The following is a 17,357-nucleotide window of genomic DNA, read 5'->3' as shown; positions in this document are numbered from 1 at the left end:
ATGTTGAACAGTCTCTCTCTCTCTGGAACATGGTTATATGTTGAACAGTCTCTCTCTCTCTAGGTAGTGGAGAGTGTCTGGAACATGGTTATATGTTGAACAGTCTCTCTCTCTAGGTAGTGGAGAGTGTCTGGAACATGGTTATATGTTGAACAGTCTCTCTCTCTAGGTAGTGGAGAGTGTCTGGAACATGGTTATATGTTGAACAGTCTCTCTCTCTAGGTAGTGGAGAGTGTCTGGAACATGGTTATATGTTGAACAGTCTCTCTCTCTCTAGGTAGTGGAGAGTGTCTGGAACATGGTTATATGTTGAACAGTTCTCTCTAGGTAGTGGAGAGTGTCTGGAACATGGTTATATGTTGAACAGTCTCTCTCTCTCTAGGTAGTGGAGAGTGTCTGGAACATGGTTATATGTTGAACAGTCTCTCTCTCTAGGTAGTGGAGAGTGTCTGGAACATGGTTATATGTTGAACAGTCTCTCTCTCTCTAGGTAGTGGAGAGTGTCTGGAACATGGTTATATGTTGAACAGTCTCTCTAGGTAGTGGAGAGTGTCTGGAACATGGTTATATGTTGAACAGTCTCTCTCTCTCTAGGTAGTGGAGAGTGTCTGGAACATGGTTATATGTTGAACAGTCTCTCTCTCTGTCTAGGTAGTGGAGAGTGTCTGGAACATGGTTATATGTTGAGGTAGTGGAGAGTGTCTGGAACATGGTTATATGTTGAACAGTCTCTCTCTCTCTAGGTAGTGGAGAGTGTCTGGAACATGGTTATATGTTGAACAGTATATGTTGAACAGTCTCTCTCTCTCTAGGTAGTGGAGAGTGTCTGGAACATGGTTATATGTTGAACAGTCTCTCTCTCTCTAGGTAGTGGAGAGTGTCTGGAACATGGTTATATGTTGAACAGTCTCTCTCTCTCTAGGTAGTGGAGAGTGTCTGGAACATGGTTATATGTTGAACAGTCTCTCTAGGTAGTGGAGAGTGTCTGGAACATGGTTATATGTTGAACAGTCTCTCTCTCTAGGTAGTGGAGAGTGTCTGGAACATGGTTATATGTTGAACAGTCTCTCTCTAGGTAGTGGAGAGTGTCTGGAACATGGTTATATGTTGAACAGTCTCTCTCTCTAGGTAGTGGAGAGTGTCTGGAACATGGTTATATGTTGAACAGTCTCTCTCTCTCTCTAGGTAGTGGAGAGTGTCTGGAACATGGTTATATGTTGAACAGTCTCTCTCTCTCTAGGTAGTGTCTGGAACATGGTTATATGTTGAACAGTCTGGTAGTGGAGATGGTTATATGTTGAACAGTCTCTCTCTCTAGGTAGTGGAGAGTGTCTGGAACATGGTTATATGTTGAACAGTCTCTCTCTGTAGGTAGTGGAGAGTGTCTGGAACATGGTTATATGTTGAACAGTCTCTCTCTCTCTAGGTAGTGGAGAGTGTCTGGAACATGGTTATATGTTGAACAGTCTCTCTCTCTAGGTAGTGGAGAGTGTCTGGAACATGGTTATATGTTGAACAGTCTCTCTCTCTGTAGGTAGTGGAGAGTGTCTGGAACATGGTTATATGTTGAACAGTCTCTCTCTCTCTAGGTAGTGGAGAGTGTCTGGAACATGGTTATATGTTGAACAGTCTCTCTCTCTAGGTAGTGGAGAGTGTCTGGAACATGGTTATATGTTGAACAGTCTCTCTCTAGGTAGTGGAGAGTGTCTGGAACATGGTTATATGTTGAACAGTCTCTCTCTCTCTAGGTAGTGGAGAGTGTCTGGAACATGGTTATATGTTGAACAGTCTCTCTCTCTCTAGGTAGTGGAGAGTGTCTGGAACATGGTTATATGTTGAACAGTCTCTCTCTCTAGGTAGTGGAGAGTGTCTGGAACATGGTTATATGTTGAACAGTCTCTCTCTCTCTAGGTAGTGGAGAGTGTCTGGAACATGGTTATATGTTGAACAGTCTCTGTAGGTAGTGGAGAGTGTCTGGAACATGGTTATATGTTGAACAGTCTCTCTCTCTCTAGGTAGTGGAGAGTGTCTGGAACATGGTTATATGTTGAACAGTCTCTCTCTAGTGGAGGTAGTGGAGAGTGTCTGGAACATGGTTATATGTTGAACAGTCTCTCTCTCTCTAGGTAGTGGAGAGTGTCTGGAACATGGTTATATGTTGAACAGTCTCTCTCTCTAGGTAGTGGAGAGTGTCTGGAACATGGTTATATGTTGAACAGTCTCTCTCTCTCTCTAGGTAGTGGAGAGTGTCTGGAACATGGTTATATGTTGAACAGTCTCTCTCTCTAGGTAGTGGAGAGTGTCTGGAACATGGTTATATGTTGAACAGTCTCTCTCTCTAGGTAGTGGAGAGTGTCTGGAACATGGTTATATGTTGAACAGTCTCTCTCTCTAGGTAGGTAGTGGAGAGTGTCTGGAACATGGTTATATGTTGAACAGTCTATAGTCTCTCTCTAGGTAGTGGAGAGTGTCTGGAACATGGTTATATGTTGAACAGTCTCTCTCTCTAGGTAGTGGAGAGTGTCTGGAACATGGTTATATGTTGAACAGTCTCTCTCTCTAGGTAGTGGAGAGTGTCTGGAACATGGTTATATGTTGAACAGTCTCTCTCTCTCTAGGTAGTGGAGAGTGTCTGGAACATGGTTATATGTTGAACAGTCTCTCTCTCTAGTGGAGAGTGTCTGGAACATGGTTATATGTTGAACAGTCTCTCTCTCTCTAGGTAGTGGAGAGTGTCTGGAACATGGTTATATGTTGAACAGTCTCTCTCTCTAGGTAGTGGAGAGTGTCTGGAACATGGTTATATGTTGAACAGTCTCTCTCTCTAGGTAGTGGAGAGTGTCTGGAACATGGTTATATGTTGAACAGTCTCTCTCTCTCTAGGTAGTGGAGTGGAACATGTGTTGAACTCTCTCTCTCTAGAACATGGTTATATGTTGAACAGTCTCTCTCTCTCTAGGTAGTGGGAGTGTCTGGAGTGTCTGGAACATGGTTATATGTTGAACAGTCTCTCTCTCTCTAGGTAGTGGAGAGTGTCTGGAACATGGCTATATGTTGAACAGTCTCTCTCTCTCTCTAGGTAGTGGAGAGTGTCTGGAACATGGCAATATGTTGAACAGTCTCTCTCTCTCTCTAGGTAGTGGAGAGTGTCTGGAACATGGCTATATGTTGAACAGTCTCTCTCTCTCTAGGTAGTGGAGAGTGTCTGGAACATGGTTATATGTTGAACAGTCTCTCTAGGTAGTGGAGAGTGTCTGGAACATGGTTATATGTTGAACAGTCTCTCTCTCTCTAGGTAGTGGAGAGTGTCTGGAACATGGTTATATGTTGAACAGTCTCTCTCTCTAGGTAGTGGAGAGTGTCTGGAACATGGTTATATGTTGAACAGTCTCTCTCTCTGTAGGTAGTGGAGAGTGTCTGGAACATGGTTATATGTTGAACAGTCTCTCTCTCTAGGTAGTGGAGAGTGTCTGGAACATGGCTATATGTTGAACAGTCTCTCTCTCTCTAGGTAGTGGAGAGTGTCTGGAACATGGCTATATGTTGAACAGTCTCTCTCTCTAGGTAGTGGAGAGTGTCTGGAACATGGTTATATGTTGAACAGTCTCTCTCTCTCTAGGTAGTGGAGAGTGTCTGGAACATGGCTATATGTTGAACAGTCTCTCTCGGTAGTGGAGAGTGTCTGGAACATGGCTATATGTTGAACAGTCTCTCTCTCTAGGTAGTGGAGAGTGTCTGGAACATGGTTATATGTTGAACAGTCTCTCTCTCTCTAGGTAGTGGAGAGTGTCTGGAACATGGTTATATGTTGAACAGTCTCTCTCTAGTCTAGGTAGTGGAGTCTCTCTCTCTCTAGTGTCTGGAACATGGTTATATGTTGAACAGTCTCTCTCTCTAGGTAGTGGAGAGTGTCTGGAACATGGTTATATGTTGAACAGTCTCTCTCTCTGTAGGTAGTGGAGAGTGTCTGGAACATGGTTATATGTTGAACAGTCTCTCTCTCTCTAGGTAGTGGAGAGTGTCTGGAACATGGTTATATGTTGAACAGTCTCTCTCTCTAGGTAGTGGAGAGTGTCTGGAACATGGTTATATGTTGAACAGTCTCTCTCTCTGTAGGTAGTGGAGAGTGTCTGGAACATGGTTATATGTTGAACAGTCTCTCTCTCTAGGTAGTGGAGAGTGTCTGGAACATATGGTCTCTCTATATGTTGAATGTTGAGTCTCTCTCTCTCTAGGTAGTGGAGAGTGTCTGGAACATGGTTATATGTTGAACAGTCTCTCTAGGTAGTGGAGAGTGTCTGGAACATGGTTATATGTTGAACAGTCTCTCTCTCTCTCTAGGTAGTGGAGAGTGTCTGGAACATGGTTATATGTTGAACAGTCTCTCTAGGTAGTGGAGAGTGTCTGGAACATGGTTATATGTTGAACAGTCTCTCTCTCTCTAGGTAGTGGAGAGTGTCTGGAACATGGTTATATGTTGAACAGTCTCTCTAGGTAGTGGAGAGTGTCTGGAACATGGTTATATGTTGAACAGTCTCTCTCTCTAGGTAGTCTCTCTAGGTAGAGTGTCTGGAACATGGTTATATGTTGAACAGTCTCTCTCTCTCTAGGTAGTGGAGAGTGTCTGGAACATGGTTATATGTTGAACAGTCTCTCTCTCTCTAGGTAGTGGAGAGTGTCTGGAACATGGTTATATGTTGAACAGTCTCTCTCTCTCTAGGTAGTGGAGAGTGTCTGGAACATGGTTATATGTTGAACAGTCTCTCTCTAGTGGAGAGTGTCTGGGTAGTGGTTATATGAACAGTGTCTGGAACATGGTTATATGTTGAACAGTCTCTCTCTCTAGGTAGTGGAGAGTGTCTGGAACATGGTTATATGTTGAACAGTCTCTCTCTCTAGGTAGTGGAGAGTGTCTGGAACATGGCTATATGTTGAACAGTCTCTCTCTCTCTAGGTAGTGGAGAGTGTCTGGAACATGGTTATATGTTGAACAGTCTCTCTCTCTCTCTAGGTAGTGGAGAGTGTCTGGAACATGGTTATATGTTGAACAGTCTCTCTCTCTCTAGGTAGTGGAGAGTGTCTGGAACATGGTTATATGTTGAACAGTCTCTCTCTCTCTAGGTAGTGGAGAGTGTCTGGAACATGGCTATATGTTGAACAGTCTCTCTCTCTCTAGGTAGTGGAGAGTGTCTGGAACATGGCTATATGTTGAACAGTCTCTCTCTCTCTAGGTAGTGGAGAGTGTCTGGAACATGGTTATATGTTGAACAGTCTCTCTCTCTCTAGGTAGTGGAGAGTGTCTGGAACATGGTTATATGTTGAACAGTCCTCTCTCTCTAGGTAGTGGAGAGTGTCTGGAACATGGTTATATGTTGAACAGTCTCTCTCTCTCTAGGTAGTGGAGAGTGTCTGGAACATGGTTATATGTTGAACAGTCTCTCTCTGGAACATGGTTATATGTTGAACTCTCTCTCTCTAGTAGTGGAGAGTGTCTGGAACATGGTTATATGTTGAACAGTCTCTCTCTCTCTCTGGAACATGGTTATATGTTGAACAGTCTCTCTAGGTAGTGGAGAGTGTCTGGAACATGGTTATATGTTGAACAGTCTCTCTCTCTCTAGGTAGTGGAGAGTGTCTGGAACATGGTTATTGAACAGTCTCTCTCTCTATGTTGAACAGTCTCTCTCTCTAGGTAGTGGAGAGTGTCTGGAACATGGTTATATGTTGAACAGTCTCTCTCTCTGTAGGTAGTGGAGAGTGTCTGGAACATGGCTATATGTTGAACAGTCTCTCTCTCTCTAGGTAGTGGAGAGTGTCTGGAACATGGCTATATGTTGAACAGTCTCTCTCTCTCTGTAGGTAGTGGAGAGTGTCTGGAACATGGCTATATGTTGAACAGTCTCTCTCTCTCTAGGTAGTGGAGAGTGTCTGGAACATGGTTATATGTTGAACAGTCTCTCTCTCTAGGTAGTGGAGAGTGTCTGGAACATGGCTATATGTTGAACAGTCTCTCTCTCTGTAGGTAGTGGAGAGTGTCTGGAACATGGTTATATGTTGAACAGTCTCTCTCTCTAGGTAGTGGAACATGGTTATATGTTGAACAGTCTCTCTCTAGGAACATGGTTATATGTTGAACAGTCTCTCTCTCTGGAGGTAGTGGAGAGTGTCTGGAACATGGTTATATGTTGAACAGTCTCTCTCTCTCTAGGTAGTGGAGAGTGTCTGGAACATGGTTATATGTTGAACAGTCTCTCTCTCTGTAGGTAGTGGAGAGTGTCTGGAACATGGTTATATGTTGAACAGTCTCTCTCTCTCTAGGTAGTGGAGAGTGTCTGGAACATGGTTATATGTTGAACAGTCTCTCTCTCTCTAGGTAGTGTCTGGAACATGGTTATATGTTGAACAGTCTCTCTCTCTAGGTAGTGGAGAGTGTCTGGAACATGGTTATATGTTGAACAGTCTCTCTCTCTAGGTAGTGGAGAGTGTCTGGAACATGGTTATATGTTGAACAGTCTCTCTCTCTCTCTAGGTAGTGGAGAGTGTCTGGAACATGGTTATATGTTGAACAGTCTCTCTCTCATGGTTATAGGTAGTGGAGAGTGTCTGGAACATGGTTATATGTTGAACAGTCTCTCTCTCTCTCTAGGTAGTGGAGAGTGTCTGGAACATGGTTATATGTTGAACAGTCTCTCTCTCTAGGTAGTGGAGAGTGTCTGGAACATGGTTATATGTTGAACAGTCTCTCTCTCTCTAGGTAGTGGAGAGTGTCTGGAACATGGTTATATGAACATGGTTATATGTTGAACAGTCTCTCTCTCTGTAGGTAGTGGAGAGTGTCTGGAACATGGTTATATGTTGAACAGTCTCTCTCTCTCTAGGTAGTGGAGAGTGTCTGGAACATGGCTATATGTTGAACAGTCTCTCTCTCTAGGTAGTGGAGAGTGTCTGGAACATGGCTATATGTTGAACAGTCTCTCTCTCTCTAGGTAGTGGAGAGTGTCTGGAACATGGTTATATGTTGAACAGTCTCTCTCTCTCTAGGTAGTGGAGAGTGTCTGGAACATGGTTATATGTTGAACAGTCTCTCTCTCTCTAGGTAGTGGAGAGTGTCTGGAACATGGTTATATGTTGAACAGTCTCTCTCTCTCTCTAGGTAGTGGAGAGTGTCTGGAACATGGCTATATGTTGAACAGTCTCTCTGGAACATGGTTATATGTTGAACAGTCTCTCTCTCTCTAGGTAGTGGAGAGTGTCTGGAACATGGTTATATGTTGAACAGTCTCTCTCTCATGGTTATATGTTGAACAGTCTCTCTCTCTAGGTAGTGGAGAGTGTCTGGAACATGGTTATATGTTGAACAGTCTCTCTAGGTAGTGGAGAGGTGTCTGGAACATGGTTATATGTTGAACAGTCTCTCTCTCTCTAGGTAGTGGAGAGTGTCTGGAACATGGTTATATGTTGAACAGTCTCTGTAGGTAGTGGAGAGTGTCTGGAACATGGCTATATGTTGAACAGTCTCTCTCTCTCTAGGTAGTGGAGAGTGTCTGGAACATGGTTATATGTTGAACAGTCTCTCTCTCTCTAGGTAGTGGAGAGTGTCTGGAACATGGTTATATGTTGAACAGTCTCTCTCTCTCTAGGTAGTGGAGAGTGTCTGGAACATGGCTATATGTTGAACAGTCTCTCTCTAGGTAGTGGAGAGTGTCTGGAACATGGTTATATGTTGAACAGTCTCTCTCTCTCTCTCTAGGTAGTGGAGAGTGTCTGGAACATGGTTATATGTTGAACAGTCTCTCTCTCTCTAGGTAGTGGAGAGTGTCTGGAACATGGCTATATGTTGAACAGTCTCTCTCTCTCTAGGTAGTGGAGAGTGTCTGGAACATGGTTATATGTTGAACAGTCTCTCTCTCTGTAGGTAGTGGAGAGTGTCTGGAACATGGTTATATGTTGAACAGTCTCTCTCTCTGTAGGTAGTGGAGAGTGTCTGGAACATGGCAATATGTTGAACAGTCTCTCTCTCTCTCTCTCTAGGTAGTGGAGAGTGTCTGGAACATGGCTATATGTTGAACAGTCTCTCTCTCTCTGTAGGTAGTGGAGAGTGTCTGGAACATGGCTATATGTTGAACAGTCTCTCTCTCTGTAGGTAGTGGAGAGTGTCTGGAACATGGTTATATGTTGAACAGTCTCTCTCTCTGTAGGTAGTGGAGAGTGTCTGGAACATGGCTATATGTTGAACAGTCTCTCTCTCTCTAGGTAGTGGAGAGTGTCTGGAACATGGCTATATGTTGAACAGTCTCTCTCTAGGTAGTGGAGAGTGTCTGGAACATGGCTGGCTATATGTTGAACAGTCTCTCTCTCTCTCTCTAGGTAGTGGAGAGTGTCTGGAACATGGTTATATGTTGAACAGTCTCTCTAGGTAGTGGAGAGTGTCTGGAACATGGTTATATGTTGAACAGTCTCTCTCTCTCTCTAGGTAGTGGAGAGTGTCTGGAACATGGTTATATGTTGAACAGTCTCTCTAGGTAGTGGAGAGTGTCTGGAACATGGTTATATGTTGAACAGTCTCTCTCTAGGTAGTGGAGAGTGTCTGGAACATGGTTATATGTTGAACAGTCTCTCTCTGGAGAGTGTCTGGAACTTGGTTATATGTTGAACAGTCTCTCTCTAGGTAGTGGAGAGTGTCTGGAACATGGTTATATGTTGAACAGTCTCTCTCTCTCTAGGTAGTGGAGAGTGTCTGGAACATGGTTATATGTTGAACAGTCTCTCTCTCTCTAGGTAGTGGAGAGTGTCTGGAACATGGTTATATGTTGAACAGTCTCTGTAGGTAGTGGAGAGTGTCTGGAACATGGCTATATGTTGAACAGTCTCTCTCTCTCTCTAGGTAGTGGAGAGTGTCTGGAACATGGCTATATGTTGAACAGTCTCTCTCTAGGTAGTGGAGAGTGTCTGGAACATGGCTATATGTTGAACAGTCTCTCTCTCTCTAGGTAGTGGAGAGTGTCTGGAACATGGCTATATGTTGAACAGTCTCTCTAGGTAGTGGAGAGTGTCTGGAACATGGCTATATGTTGAACAGTCTCTCTCTCTCTAGGTAGTGGAGAGTGTCTGGAACATGGTTATATGTTGAACAGTCTCTCTCTCTCTAGGTAGTGGAGAGTGTCTGGAACATGGCTATATGTTGAACAGTCTCTCTCTCTCTCTCTAGGTAGTGGAGAGTGTCTGGAACATGGTTATATGTTGAACAGTCTCTCTCTCTCTGTAGGTAGTGGAGAGTGTCTGGAACATGGCTATATGTTGAACAGTCTCTCTCTCTGTAGGTAGTGGAGAGTGTCTGGAACATGGTTATATGTTGAACAGTCTCTCTCTCTGTAGGTAGTGGAGAGTGTCTGGAACATGGTTATATGTTGAACAGTCTCTCTCTCTAGGTAGTGGAGAGTGTCTGGAACATGGTTATATGTTGAACAGTCTCTCTCTCTAGGTAGTGGAGAGTGTCTGGAACATGGTTATATGTTGAACAGTCTCTCTCTCTAGGTAGTGGAGATGTGTCTGGAACATGGTTATATGTTGAACAGTCTCTCTCTGAACATGGTTAGGTAGTGGAGAGTGTCTGGAACATGGTTATATGTTGAACAGTCTCTCTCTCTCTAGGTAGTGGAGAGTGTCTGGAACATGGTTATATGTTGAACAGTCTCTCTCTCTCTCTAGGTAGTGGAGAGTGTCTGGAACATGGTTATATGTTGAACAGTCTCTCTCTCTAGGTAGTGGAGAGTGTCTGGAACATGGTTATATGTTGAACAGTCTCTCTCTCTCTGGTAGTGGAGAGTGTCTGGAACATGGTTATATGTTGAACAGTCTCTCTCTCTCTGTAGGTAGTGGAGAGTGTCTGGAACATGGTTATATGTTGAACAGTCTCTCTCTCTGTAGGTAGTGGAGAGTGTCTGGAACATGGTTATATGTTGAACAGTCTCTCTCTCTCTAGGTAGTGGAGTGGAGAGTGTCTGGAACATGGTTATATGTTGAACAGTCTCTCTCTCTCTCTAGGTAGTGGAGAGTGTCTGGAACATGGTTATATGTTGAACAGTCTCTCTCTCTCTAGGTAGTGGAGAGTGTCTGGAACATGGTTATATGTTGAACAGTCTCTCTCTCTAGGTAGTGGAGAGTGTCTGGAACATGGTTAACATGGTTATATGTTGAACAGTCTCTCTCTCTAGGTAGTGGAGAGTGTCTGGAACATGGTTATATGTTGAACAGTCTCTCTCTCTAGGTAGTGGAGAGTGTCTGGAACATGGTTATATGTTGAACAGTCTCTCTCTCTCTAGGTAGTGGAGAGTGTCTGGAACATGGTTATATGTTGAACAGTCTCTCTCTCTAGGTAGTGGAGAGTGTCTGGAACATGGTTATATGTTGAACAGTCTCTCTCTATGTTGAACTCTCTAGGTAGTGGAGAGTGTCTGGAACATGGTTATATGTTGAACAGTCTCTCTCTCTCTAGGTAGTGGAGAGTGTCTGGATATGTTGATGGTTATATGGTTATATGTTGAACAGTCTCTCTCTCTCTAGGTAGTGGAGAGTGTCTGGAACATGGTTATATGTTGAACAGTCTCTCTCTCTCTAGGTAGTGGAGAGTGTCTGGAACATGGCTATATGTTGAACAGTCTCTCTCTCTCTAGGTAGTGGAGAGTGTCTGGAACATGGTTATATGTTGAACAGTCTCTCTCTCTAGGTAGTGGAGAGTGTCTGGAACATGGTTATATGTTGAACAGTCTCTCTCTAGGTAGTGGAGAGTGTCTGGAACATGGTTATATGTTGAACAGTCTCTCTCTCTCTAGGTAGTGGAGAGTGTCTGGAACATGGTTATATGTTGAACAGTCTCTCTCTCTCTAGGTAGTGGAGAGTGTCTGGAACATGGTTATATGTTGAACAGTCTCTCTCTCTCTAGGTGTCTGGAGAGTGTCTGGAACATGGTTATATGTTGAACAGTCTCTCTCTCTAGGTAGTGGAGAGTGTCTGGAACATGGTTATATGTTGAACAGTCTCTCTCTCTGGGTAGTGGAGAGTGTCTGGAACATGGTTATATGTTGAACAGTCTCTCTCTCTAGGTAGTGGAGAGTGTCTGGAACATGGTTATATGTTGAACAGTCTCTCTCTCTAGGTAGTGGAGAGTGTCTGGAACATGGTTATATGTTGAACAGTCTCTCTCTCTAGGTAGTGGAGAGTGTCTGGAACATGGTTATATGTTGAACAGTCTCTCTCTCTCTAGGTAGTGGAGAGTGTCTGGAACATGGTTATATGTTGAACAGTCTCTCTCTCTCTAGGTAGTGGAGAGTGTCTGGAACATGGTTATATGTTGAACAGTCTCTCTCTCTAGGTAGTGGAGATGGTGTCTGGAACATGGTTATATGTTGAACAGTCTATATGTTGAACAGTCTCTCTCTCTCTAGGTAGTGGAGAGTGTCTGGAACATGGTTATATGTTGAACAGTCTCTCTCTCTCTAGGTAGTGGATGTTGAACAGTCTCTGGAACATGGTTATATGTTGAACAGTCTCTCTCTCTAGGTAGTGGAGAGTGTCTGGAACATGGTTATATGTTGAACAGTCTCTCTCTGTAGGTAGTGGAGAGTGTCTGGAACATGGTTATATGTTGAACAGTCTCTCTCTCTAGGTAGTGGAGAGTGTCTGGAACATGGTTATATGTTGAACAGTCTCTCTCTCTCTAGGTAGTGGAGAGTGTCTGGAACATGGTTATATGTTGAACAGTCTCTCTCTCTCTAGGTAGTGGAGAGTGTCTGGAACATGGTTATATGTTGAACAGTCTCTCTCTAGTGGAGAGTGTCTGGAACATGGTTATATGGTAGTGGAGAGTGTCTGGAACATGGTTATATGTTGAACAGTCTCTCTCTCTAGGTAGTGGAGAGTGTCTGGAACATGGTTATATGTTGAACAGTCTCTCTCTCTCTAGGTAGTGGAGAGTGTCTGGAACATGGTTATATGTTGAACAGTCTCTCTCTCTAGGTAGTGGAGAGTGTCTGGAACTTGGTTATATGTTGAACAGTCTCTCTCTAGGTAGTGGAGAGTGTCTGGAACATGGTTATATGTTGAACAGTCTCTCTCTCTCTAGGTAGTGGAGAGTGTCTGGAACATGGTTATATGTTGAACAGTCTCTCTCTCTAGGTAGTGGAGAGTGTCTGGAACATGGTTATATGTTGAACAGTCTCTCTCTAGGTAGTGGAGAGTGTCTGGAACATGGTTATATGTTGAACAGTCTCTCTCTCTCTAGGTAGTGGAGAGTGTCTGGAACATGGTTATATGTTGAACAGTCTCTCTCTCTCTAGGTAGTGGAGAGTGTCTGGAACATGGTTATATGTTGAACAGTCTCTCTCTCTCTAGGTAGTGGAGAGTGTCTGGAACATGGCTATATGTTGAACAGTCTCTCTCTCTCTAGGTAGTGGAGAGTGTCTGGAGAACAGTGTCTGGAACATGGTTATATGTTGAACAGTCTCTCTCTCTCTAGGTAGTGGAGAGTGTCTGAACATGAACATGGTTATATGTTGAACAGTCTATGTCTCTCTCTCTAGGTAGTGGAGAGTGTCTGGAACATGGTTATATGTTGAACAGTCTCTCTCTCTCTCTAGGTAGTGGAGAGTGTCTGGAACATGGTTATATGTTGAACAGTCTCTCTCTCTAGGTAGTGGAGAGTGTCTGGAACATGGTTATATGTTGAACAGTCTCTCTCTCTCTAGGTAGTGGAGAGTGTCTGGAACATGGTTATATGTTGAACAGTCTCTCTCTCTAGGTAGTGGAGAGTGTCTGGAACATGGTTATATGTTGAACAGTCTCTCTCTCTCTCTAGGTAGTGGAGAGTGTCTGGAACATGGTTATATGTTGAACAGTCTCTCTCTCTAGGTAGTGGAGAGTGTCTGGAACATGGTTATATGTTGAACAGTCTCTCTCTCTAGGTAGTGGAGAGTGTCTGGAACATGGTTATATGTTGAACAGTCTCTCTCTAGGTAGTGGAGAGTGTCTGGAACATGGCTATATGTTGAAACAGTCTCTCTCTCTCTAGGTAGTGGAGAGTGTCTGGAACATGGTTATATGTTGAACAGTCTCTCTCTCTCTAGGTAGTGGAGAGTGTCTGGAACATGGTTATATGTTGAACAGTCTCTCTAGGTAGTGGAGAGTGTCTGGAACATGGCTATATGTTGAACAGTCTCTCTCTCTCTCTCTAGGTAGTGGAGAGTGTCTGGAACATGGCTATATGTTGAACAGTCTCTCTCTAGGTAGTGGAGAGTGTCTGGAACATGGTTATATGTTGAACAGTCTCTCTCTCTCTCTAGGTAGTGGAGAGTGTCTGGAACATGGTTATATGTTGAACAGTCTCTCTCTCTCTAGGTAGTGGAGAGTGTCTGGAACATGGTTATATGTTGAACAGTCTCTCTCTCTGGTAGGTAGTGGGAACATGGTTATATGTCTGAACATGGTTATATGTTGAACATGGTTATATGTCTCTCTCTCTCTAGGTAGTGGAGAGTGTCTGGAACATGGTTATATGTTGAACAGTCTCTCTCTCTAGGTAGTGGAGAGTGTCTGGAACATGGTTATATGTTGAACAGTCTCTCTCTCTAGGTAGTGGAGAGTGTCTGGAACATGGTTATATGTTGAACAGTCTCTCTCTAGGTAGTGGAGAGTGTCTGGAACATGGTTATATGTTGAACAGTCTCTCTCTCTAGGTAGTGGAGAGTGTCTGGAACATGGTTATATGTTGAACAGTCTCTCTAGGTAGTGGAGAGTGTCTGGAACATGGTTATATGTTGAACAGTCTCTCTCTCTCTAGGTAGTGGAGAGTGTCTGGAACATGGTTATATGTTGAACAGTCTCTCTAGGTAGTGGAGAGTGTCTGGAACATGGTTATATGTTGAACAGTCTCTCTCTCTCTAGGTAGTGGAGAGTGTCTGGAACATGGTTATATGTTGAACAGTCTCTCTCTCTAGGTAGTGGAGAGTGTCTGGAACATGGTTATATGTTGAACAGTCTCTCTCTAGGTAGTGGAGAGTGTCTGGAACATGGTTATATGTTGAACAGTCTCTCTCTCTCTAGGTAGTGGAGAGTGTCTGGAACATGGTTATATGTTGAACAGTCTCTCTCTCTAGGTAGTGGAGAGTGTCTGGAACATGGTTATATGTTGAACAGTCTCTATATGTTGAACAGTCTCTCTAGGTAGTGGAGAGTGTCTGGAACATGGTTATATGTTGAACAGTCTCTCTCTAGGTAGTGGAGAGTGTCTGGAACATGGTTATATGTTGAACAGTCTCTCTCTCTAGGTAGTGGAGAGTGTCTGGAACATGGTTATATGTTGAACAGTCTCTCTAGGTAGTGGAGAGTGTCTGGAACATGGTTATATGTTGAACAGTCTCTCTCTCTCTAGGTAGTGGAGAGTGTCTGGAACATGGTTATATGTTGAACAGTCTCTCTAGGTAGTGGAGAGTGTCTGGAACATGGTTATATGTTGAACAGTCTCTCTCTCTCTAGGTAGTGGAGAGTGTCTGGAACATGGTTATATGTTGAACAGTCTCTCTAGGTAGTGGAGAGTGTCTGGAACATGGTTATATGTTGAACAGTCTCTCTCTCTCTAGGTAGTGGAGAGTGTCTGGAACATGGTTATATGTTGAACAGTCTCTCTCTCTCTAGGTAGTGGAGAGTGTCTGGAACATGGTTATATGTTGAACAGTCTCTCTCTCTCTAGGTAGTGGAGAGTGTCTGGAACATGGTTATATGTTGAACAGTCTCTGTAGGTAGTGGAGAGTGTCTGGAACATGGCTATATGTTGAACAGTCTCTCTCTCTCTCTAGGTAGTGGAGAGTGTCTGGAACATGGCTATATGTTGAACAGTCTCTCTCTCTCTAGGTAGTGGAGAGTGTCTGGAACATGGTTATATGTTGAACAGTCTCTCTCTCTGGTTATATGTTGAACTCTCTAGGTAGTGGAGAGTGTCTGGAACATGGTTATATGTTGAACAGTCTCTCTCTCTGGAACATGGTTAGGAACAGTAGTGTGGAGAGTGTCTGGAACATGGTTATATGTTGAACAGTCTCTCTCTCTCTAGGTAGTGGAGAGTGTCTGGAACATGGTTATATGTTGAACAGTCTCTCTCTCTAGGTAGTGGAGAGTGTCTGGAACATGGTTATATGTTGAACAGTCTCTCTCTCTAGGTAGTGGAGAGTGTCTGGAACATGGTTATATGTTGAACAGTCTCTCTCTCTCTAGGTAGTGGAGAGTGTCTGGAACATGGTTATATGTTGAACAGTCTCTCTCTAGGTAGTGGAGAGTGTCTGGAACATGGTTATATGTTGAACAGTCTCTCTCTCTAGGTAGTGGAGAGTAGGTGTTGAACAGTCTCTCTCTCTCTAGGTAGTGGAGAGTGTCTGGAACATGGTTATATGTTGAACAGTCTCTCTCTCTAGGTAGTGGAGAGTGTCTGGAACATGGCTATATGTTGAACAGTCTCTCTCTCTCTAGGTAGTGGAGAGTGTCTGGAACATGGTTATATGTTGAACAGTCTCTCTCTCTCTCTAGGTAGTGGAGAGTGTCTGGAACATGGCTATATGTTGAACAGTCTCTCTAGGTAGTGGAGAGTGTCTGGAACATGGCTATATGTTGAACAGTCTCTCTCTCTCTCTAGGTAGTGGAGAGTGTCTGGAACATGGTTATATGTTGAACAGTCTCTCTCTCTAGGTAGTGGAGAGTGTCTGGAACATGGTTATATGTTGAACAGTCTCTCTAGGTAGTGGAGAGTGTCTGGAACATGGTTATATGTTGAACAGTCTCTCTCTCTCTAGGTAGTGGAGAGTGTCTGGAACATGGTTATATGTTGAACAGTCTCTGGAACTCTCTAGGTAGTGGAGAGTGTCTGGAACATGGCTATATGTTGAACAGTCTCTCTAGGTAGTGGAGAGTGTCTGGAACATGGTTATATGTTGAACAGTCTCTCTCTCTCTAGGTAGTGGAGAGTGTCTGGAACATGGTTATATGTTGAACAGTCTCTCTCTCTCTAGGTAGTGGAGAGTGTCTGGAACATGGTTATATGTTGAACAGTCTCTCTCTCTCTAGGTAGTGGAGAGTGTCTGGAACATGGTTATATGTTGAACAGTCTCTCTCTCTAGGTAGTGGAGAGTGTCTGGAACATGGTTATATGTTGAACAGTCTCTCTCTCTCTAGGTAGTGGAGAGTGTCTGGAACATGGTTATATGTTGAACAGTCTCTCTCTCTAGGTAGTGGAGAGTGTCTGGAACATGGTTATATGTTGAACAGTCTCTCTCTCTAGGTAGTGGAGAGTGTCTGGAACATGGTTATATGTTGAACAGTCTCTCTCTCTCTAGGTAGTGGAGAGTGTCTGGAACATGGTTATATGTTGAACAGTCTCTCTAGGTAGTGGAGAGTGTCTGGAACATGGTTATATGTTGAACAGTCTCTCTCTCTAGGTAGTGGAGAGTGTCTGGAACATGGTTATATGTTGAACAGTCTCTCTCTCTAGGTAGTGGAGAGTGTCTGGAACATGGTTATATGTTGAACAGTCTCTCTCTCTAGGTAGTGGAGAGTGTCTGGAACATGGCTATATGTTGAACAGTCTCTCTCTCTCTAGGTAGTGGAGAGTGTCTGGAACATGGTTATATGTTGAACAGTCTCTCTCTCTAGGTAGTGGAGAGTGTCTGGAACATGGTTATATGTTGAACAGTCTCTCTCTCTAGGTAGTGGAGAGTGTCTGGAACATGGTTATATGTTGAACAGTCTCTCTCTAGGTAGTGGAGAGTGTCTGGAACATGGCTATATGTTGAACAGTCTCTCTCTAGGTAGTGGAGAGTGTCTGGAACATGGTTATATGTTGAACAGTCTCTCTCTCTCTCTAGGTAGTGGAGAGTGTCTGGAACATGGCTATATGTTGAACAGTCTCTCTCTCTCTAGGTAGTGGAGAGTGTCTGGAACATGGTTATATGTTGAACAGTCTCTCTCTCTCTAGGTAGTGGAGAGTGTCTGGAACATGGCTATATGTTGAACAGTCTCTCTAGGTAGTGGAGAGTGTCTGGAACATGGTTATATGTTGAACAGTCTCTCTCTCTCTCTCTCTAGGTAGTGGAGAGTGTCTGGAACATGGCTATATGTTGAACAGTCTCTCTAGGTAGTGGAGAGTGTCTGGAACATGGTTATATGTTGAACAGTCTCTCTCTCTAGGTAGTGGAGAGTGTCTGGAACATGGTTATATGTTGAACAGTCTCTCTCTCTAGGTAGTGGAGAGTGTCTGGAACATGGTTATATGTTGAACAGTCTCTCTCTCTCTAGGTAGTGGAGAGTGTCTGGAACAT

At 43.6% G+C, this 17,357-nt stretch overlaps 1 protein-coding gene across 1 annotated transcript in view; it reads left to right on the top strand.

Moving 5' to 3' along the window:
* Positions 1-17,357, top strand: part of LOC127931952 (DDB1- and CUL4-associated factor 15-like) — a 77,920-nt gene that overhangs the window by 21,519 nt on the left and 39,044 nt on the right. The gene's annotated exons all lie outside the window — the stretch shown is intronic.

The sequence above is a fragment of the Oncorhynchus keta genome, chromosome 10, assembly GCF_023373465.1.
Source record: "Oncorhynchus keta strain PuntledgeMale-10-30-2019 chromosome 10, Oket_V2, whole genome shotgun sequence".
NCBI lineage: Eukaryota > Metazoa > Chordata > Actinopteri > Salmoniformes > Salmonidae > Oncorhynchus > Oncorhynchus keta.
The sequence above is the reverse complement of the archived record's forward strand: the minus strand, read 5'-3'. Positions and strand labels throughout refer to the sequence as shown.